The sequence below is a fragment of the Arachis stenosperma genome, chromosome 3 (genome assembly GCF_014773155.1).
Source record: "Arachis stenosperma cultivar V10309 chromosome 3, arast.V10309.gnm1.PFL2, whole genome shotgun sequence".
Taxonomy (NCBI): Eukaryota; Viridiplantae; Streptophyta; class Magnoliopsida; order Fabales; family Fabaceae; genus Arachis; species Arachis stenosperma.
The window spans coordinates 35,951,797-35,959,421 of record NC_080379.1 but is presented as its reverse complement, the minus strand read 5'-3'; the positions used below and the strand labels follow the sequence as shown (position 1 = coordinate 35,959,421).

The window sequence follows — 7,625 nt, the reverse complement described above, 5'->3', positions numbered from 1 at the left end:
AAGAACCAATGGTGCTCTTTGAGCTCCTCTATGTCTCTTCCTTGCTTCTGTTGAATGATTCCTAGTAATTTTGGTGCTCCTATCCTTAGTTGCTCCCAATAATTGTGTGGAGGGCAATTTATCCCCTGAGGTATCTTAGGGGTCTCTTGATTTGCGGTCAAATATTCTACCACTGAGCTATAAACCCTTTAAATGAGTCTTTCCATCTCCCATGACTCAGAGGTGGAAGCTTTTGTCTTCCCTTTTCTCTCTCTCTTTTTTTTTGTGAGTGGTGAATGGAAAACAGAAGGGATGACCATGAATGGAGAGAGAGAGGGCGAGGTAGGTGGGGATCCTGTGACGTCCACAGATCCTGAGATGATCCTGTGGGGTCCATAGATCCTGAGGTGTCAAGAAGTTACATCCCTGCACCAATTAGGCATGTAAAATGCCTTTGCATACCATTCTGGCGTTTAAACGCCGAGATGATGCACACTCTGGGCGTTCAACGCCCATGTGTAGCATGTTTCTGGCGTTGAACGCCAGTTCCATGCTTGTTACTGGCGTTCAGCGCCAGCTTTCCTCAAGGCACATTTCTGGCGTTCAAACGCCAGAATGTTGCTTGTTTCTGGCATTCAGCGCCAGATTCATGCTCTGTTCTGGCGTTGAACGCCAGCCAGATGCTCCTTACTGGCGTTGAACGCCAGTCTGTCCTCCCTCCAGGGTGTGATTTTTTTTCTGCTATTTTTTATTCTGTTTTTAATTTTTATATTTTTTTCGTGACTCCACATGATCATGTACCTAATAAAACACAAAATAACAATAAAATAAAATAAAATAAAAATTAGATAAATAAAATTGGGTTGCCTTCCAACAAGCGCTTCTTTAATGTCAATAGCTTGACAGTGGGCTCTCATGGAGCCACAAGGTGATCAGGTCAATGTTGTATAGTCCCAACACCAAACTTAGAGTTTGGATATGGGGTCTTAACACCAAACTTAGTGTTTGGTTGTGGCCTCCCAACACCAAACTTAGAGTTTGACTGTGGGGGCTCTTCTTGACTCTGAATTGAGAGAAGCTCTTCATGCTTACTCTCTTTTGTCATAGAGGGATGGCCATGTGCCTTAAACACAAGGTAGTCCTCATTCAATTGAAGGACTAATTTACCTCTGTTGACATCTATCACAGCTCCTGCTGTAGCTAGGAAAGGTCTTCCAAGGATGATGCATTCATCCTCTTCCTTCCTAGTGTCTAAGATTATAAAATCAGCAGGGATGTAAAGGCCTTCAACCTTTACTAACACGTCCTCTACTAATCCATAAGCTTGTCTTAATGACTTGTCTGCCAATTGTAATAAGAACAAGGCAAGTTGTACCTCAATGATCCCCAGCTTCTCCATTACAGAGAGTGGCATAAGATTTATCCCTGACCCCAGATCACATAGAGCTTTTTCAAAGGTCATGGTGCCTATGGTACAAGGTATTAAGAACTTGTCAGGATCTTGTTTTATTTTGAGGTAAAATTTGCTTAATCCAGGTATCTAGTTCACTAATGAGCAAGGGAGGTTCACTTTTCCAAGTCTCATTACCAAACAACTTGGCATTCAGCTTCATGATAGCTCCTAAATATTGAGCAACTTGCTCTCCAGTCACGTCTTCATCATCCTCAGAGGAAGAATAGTCTTCAGAGCTCATGAATGGCAGAAGAAGATTTAATGGAATCTCTATGGTCTCTATATGAGCCTCAGATTCCTTTGGATCCTTAATAGGAAACTCCTTCTTGCTTGAGGGACGTCCCAGGAGGTCTTCCTCACTAGGATTTTCGTCCTTCTCCTCCCTTGTGCATTCGGCCATATTGATCACATCAATGGCCTTGCACTCTCCTTTTGGATTCTCTTCTGTATTGATTGGAAGAATACTGGGAGGAGATTCAATGACTTTCTTACTCAGCTGGCCTACTTGTGCCTCCAGATTTCTGATGGAGGATCTTGTTTCACTCATGAAACTGAAAGTGGCCTTTGACAGATCAGAGACTACATTGGCTAAATTAGAAGTGTTTTGTTCAGAATTCTCTGTCTATTGCTGAGAAGATGATGGAAAAGGCTTGCTATTGCTCAGCCTATTGCGTCCACCATTGTTAAAGCCTTGTTGAGGCTTTTGTTGATCCTTCCATGAGAAATTTGGATAATTTCTCCATGATGAATTATAGGTGTTTCCATAAGGTTCACCCATATAATTAACCTCTGCTATTGCAGGGTTCTCAGGATCATAAGCTTCTTCAGAAGCTGCCTCTTTAGTACTGTTGAATGCATTTTGCCATCCATTCAGACTTTGAGAGATCATGTTGACTTGCTGAGTCAACACTTTGTTCTGAGCCAATATGGCATTCAGAGCATCAATCTCAAGAACTCCTTTCTTCTAAGGTGTCCCATTATTCACAGAATTCCTCTCAGAAGTGTACATGAATTGGTTATTTGCAACCATGTCAATTAGTTCTTGAGCTTCTGCAGGCGTTTTCTTTAGGTGAATAGATCCACCTGCAGAATGGTCCAATGACATTTTCAAAAACTCAGATAGACCATAATAGAATATATCTAATATGGTCCATTCTGAAAACATGTCAGATGGACACCTTTTATTCAACTGCTTGTATCTTTCCCAAGCTTCATAGAGGGATTCACCATCTTTTTGTTTGAAGGTCTGAACATCCACTCTAAGCTTGCTCAGCTTTTGAGGAGGAAAGAATTTATCCAAGAAGGCAGTGACCAGCTTATCCCAGGAGTCCAGGCTATCTTTAGGTTGTGAATCCAACCATATTCTAGCTCTGTCTCTTATAGCAAAAGGGAAAAGCATGAGTCTGTAGACTTCAGGATCAACTCCATTCGTCTTAACAGTCTCACAAATCTGCAAGAACTCAGTTAAAAACTGGTAAGAATCTTCAGATGGAAGTCCATAAAACTTGCAGTTCTGTTGCATTAAAGCAACTAATTGAGGTTTAAGCTCAAAATTATTGGCTCCAATGGCAGGAATGGAGATGCTTCTTCCATCAAATTTGGACGTTGGTTTTGTGAAGTCACCAAGCATTCTCCTTGCATTATCATTATTGGGTTCGGCTGCCATCTCCTTCTCTTGTTCGAAAATTTCTGAAAGGTTACTTCTGGATTGTTGTAATTTAGCTTCTCTTAGTTTCCTTTTCAAAGTCCTTTCAGGTTCGGGATCAATTTCAACAAGAGTGCCTTTTTCCTTGTTCCTGCTCATATGAAAGAGAAGAAAACAAGAAAAGAAGAGGAATCCTCTATGTCACAGTATAGAGATTCCTTTATGTTAGTAGAAGAAGAAAGGGGAGAAGAATGAAGAAGAGTGGGTTCGGATATTTAGATGGAGAGAGGTGAAGAGAAGTGTTAGTAATTAAATAATTAAATAGAATAAGAGAGAAGAGATAAAAAATTCGAAAATAATTTTAAAAAGGTGTTAGTAATTTTCGAAAATTAGAGATAAGATAAGATTAAAATTAAAATTTAAAACAATTAAAAAGAATTTTTGAAAAAGAGAGAGGTATTTTTGAAAATTGAAGAGGGAAAAGTAGTTAGGTGGTTTTGAAAAAGATAAGAAACACACAAAAAGTCAAATAGTTAGTTGAAAAGAAATTTTGAAAAGATAAGAAGATAAGAAGTTAGATAAGATATTTTGAAGTCAAATTTTAAAAAAGATAAAATTTTTGAAAAAGATAAGATAAAAGATAAAAAGATTTAATTTTTAAAATGACTTAACTAACAAGAACTACAAGATAAGATTCTAGAATTTTAAAGATTGAACCTTTCTTAACAAGAAAGTAACAAACTTTAAATTTTTGAATCAATCACATAAATTGTTAGCTAATTTTCGAAAATATGATGTAAAAGATAAGAAAAAGATTTTGAAAATAATTTGAAAAAGATTTTTGAAATTTTCGAAAAAAAAGGAAAAAAATGGAAAAGATATGATTTTTGAAAAAGATTTTGAAAAGATAAGATTTTTAAAATTGAAAATTTGACTTGACTTATAAGAAACAACTAATTTTGAAAATTTTTGACTAAGTCAACCCAAATTTTCAAAAATTTGGAGGGAAATAAGGAAAAGATATATTTTTTTTTTATTTTTGAATTTTTAATTATGAGAGAGAAAAACACAAACATGACCCAAAACTTAAAAATTTTGGATCAAAACACATGATGCATGCAAGAACACTATGAATGTCAAGATGAACACCAAGAACACTTTGAAGATCATGATGAACATCAAGAACATATTTTTGAAAAATTTTTGATGCAAAGAAAACATGCAAGACACCAAACTTAGAAATCTTTAATGCATGGACTCTAACAAACGAAAAATGCACATGAAAAACAACAAACAACACAAAACAAGAAAACACCAAGATCAAACAAGAGGACTTATCAAGAACAACTTGAAGATCATGAAGAACACTATGAATGCTTAAATTTTCGAAAAAGAATGCAAGAAAAATTTTTAAAGCATGCAATTGACACCAAACTTAAAAATTGACTCAAGACTCAACAAGAAACACAAAATATTTTTGAGTTTTATGATTTTATTAATTTTTTTGGATTTTTGTATATAATTTTCGAAAACAAAGTTTGGAAAAATGAAAAAGAAAAGAAAATTTTAAAAAAGATTTTTGAAAAGTTTTTGAAAAGAAAATTACCTAATCTGAGCAACAAGATCAGCCTTCAGTTGTCCATACTCGAACAATCCCCGGCAACGGCACCAAAAACATGGTGGACGAAATTGTGATACATATTCTTTATTATTGTATGGATATTATTTCATGATAATGGCTCTTTGCTATGTGTGGTCACAACTCCGTTCAACTAACCAGCAAGTGTACTGGGTCGTTCAAGTAATAAACCTTACGTGAGTAAGGGTCGATCCCACAGAGATTGTTGGTATGAAGCAAGCTATGGTCATCTTGTAAATCTCAGTCAGGCGGATTTAACCAATTGATTATGGATTTTCTAAAATAAATAATAAATAATAAAGTTAAAATAAAGATAAATTTACTCATGTATTTCCATGGTAGGAATTTCAGATAGGCGTATGGAGATGCTGTGCTCCTTCTGAATCTCTGCTTTCCTACTTCTTCCTTCCAGTTTTCTTTCATTCCTTCCTATGGCAAGCTGTATGTAAGCCATCACCGTTGTCAATGGCTACATCCCATCCTCTCAGTGAAAAAGGTCCAAATGCTCTGTCACAACACGACTAATCATCTGTCGGTTCTCAATCAAGTTGGAATAGAATCCCTTGATTCTTTTGCGTCTGTCACTAACGCCCAGCCTTCAGGAGTTTGAAGCTCGTCACAGTCATTCAATTCCGGAATCCTACTCGAAATACCACAGACAAGGTTAGACCTTCCGGATTCCCATGAATGCCGCCATCAATTCTAGCTTATACCACGAAGATTCTGATTAAGGAATCCAAGAGATATGCGCCCGGCCTAAGGTAGAACGGAAGTGGTTGTCAATCACGCACGTTCATAGGTGAGAATAATGATGAGTGTCACGGATCATCACATTCATCAAGTTGAAGTGCAACGAATATCTTAGAACAGGAATAAAGAGAATTGAATAGAAATAGTAGTAATTGCATTAAAACTTGAGGTACAACAGAGCTCCACACCCTTAATCTATGGTGTGTAGAAACTCCACCGTTGAAAATACATAAGTGAAAGGTTCAGGCATGGCCGAGTGGCCAGCCCCCATGATCTGAGAACTAATCGTCCAAAGATGTCTAATACAATAGTAAATTATCCTATTTATACTAGACTAGCTACTAGGGTTTACATGAGTAAGTAATTGATGCATAAATTCACTTCCGGGGCCCACTTGGTGTGTGTTTGGGCTGAGCTTGATCTATCCACGAGCTGAGGCTTCTTTTGGAGTTGAACGCCAAGTTGTAACGTGTTTTGGGCGTTCAACTCCGGGTCGTGACGTGTTTCTGGCGTTTGACTCCAGACAGCAACATGGAACTGGCGTTGAGTGCCAGTTTATGTCGTCAATTCCCGAATAAAGTATGGACTATTATATATTGCTGGAAAGCTCTGGATGTCTAATTTCCAATGTTGTTGAGAGCGAGCCATTTGGAGTTCTGTAGCTCCAGAAAATCCATTTCGAGTGAAGGGAGGTCAGATTCCAACAACATCAGCAGTCCTTTGTTAGCCTCCTTATCAGAGTTTTGCTCAGGTCCCTTAATTTCAGCCAGAAATTACCTGAAATCACAGAAAAACACACAAACTCATAGTAAAGTCCAGAAATGTGAATTTAACATAAAAACTAATGAAAACACCCCTAAAAGTAGCTTGAACTTACTAAAAACAATGCCAAAAAGCGTATAAATTATCCGCTCATCATTGCCTCAGATGCAGTTATAGACACAAATAAAAAGGTACAAATAAGTATTGAACTAGATGTTCTTGATGTTGCTACAGATTGAGGATTTCAATTTGATCCTCCAACTACATACCACATCTCGAAACTTGGCCAATAGCTCATGAGTTCTCACCTCGAAAAATTAACGATGACAATGAAACAAAATTTACAAATCTTCGTTATTGTCTATTACAAAGGAGTCGTACTTCACACCATCTCGGACAACAGAAACTGAAATTCTATAAAATAACTTCTCCACCGTTTCATGCCATGCAGTCCCAATTTTCGGATTATAGTATTCTAAAAGTTAACAACACTCGTAGAATGTTTGATAAATACACTCAACGGATCCTTATGAGTAAATTTTATTCCCTCTTGCATTTTTTTAATCGTCCATTTGTATTGCATAAGAACTAAAAAACTTTCTTCACTAGTCATTGTGAGTGCCACTTTGATGAAGATTTAAAGTTCTGCTCATATTTATATAGTTTATACACATAGCTAAATCGATTGAATTAATAGAATTCGATTTATGGTATTGGCTCATTGTATGGGTAAATCGAATCAATTGGACTCAATTTACTTAGGGTGAAACAATTTTAGTAAATCAAAACAACTTATTTCGAATTATTTCACCAATGTTCCTCCGCTAGTAAATCGAATATATTCACTTCGATTTACATAGAGTTTGCGTAAATTGAGTTTAATAGCTTCAATTTACATAGAATTAGTGTGAAAAACGAACATGCATATAAGTTATTTTTTCTTAAGATATTGGTGTAATATTGATCTTCATTTTATTTATTTATGTAAATTATCCTAAAAAAGATGGTGATAAAATAAGACTAAAAATTGAAAACACCAAACTTAATTGCAAAAATTGAGAAAAAGTTTTTAAGATAAAATTAGATCCAATTTTCAAAAATCAAAGAGTAAAATAAAATAAAATAAAGTAAATCAAAAGCTAAAAATACCTAATCTAAGCAATCAGATAACTAATAGTTGTCAATCACAGTCAATCCCCAGCAACGGTACCAAAAACTTGATGCGGGTTTTTGAATACCCACAAACTAACCGGCAAGTACACTGGGTCGTACCAAGTAATACCTCAGGTGAGTGAGGATCGATCCCACGAGGATTGATGGATTGAGCAACAATGGTCGAATGATTCACTTAGTCAGGCAAGCAGAAAGTTGTGTTTTGGGTTTCAAAAGCATTAAAC

At 36.4% G+C, this 7,625-nt stretch overlaps 1 non-coding gene across 1 annotated transcript; it reads left to right on the top strand.

Annotated features, from left to right (window-relative positions):
* Positions 1-2,595: 2,595 nt before the first annotated feature.
* LOC130972276 (small nucleolar RNA R71) lies at positions 2,596-2,699 on the top strand. Its single transcript, XR_009083466.1, has one exon. It is a non-coding gene; the product is annotated as a small nucleolar RNA R71 (small nucleolar RNA).
* The last annotated feature ends 4,926 nt before the right edge of the window (positions 2,700-7,625 follow it).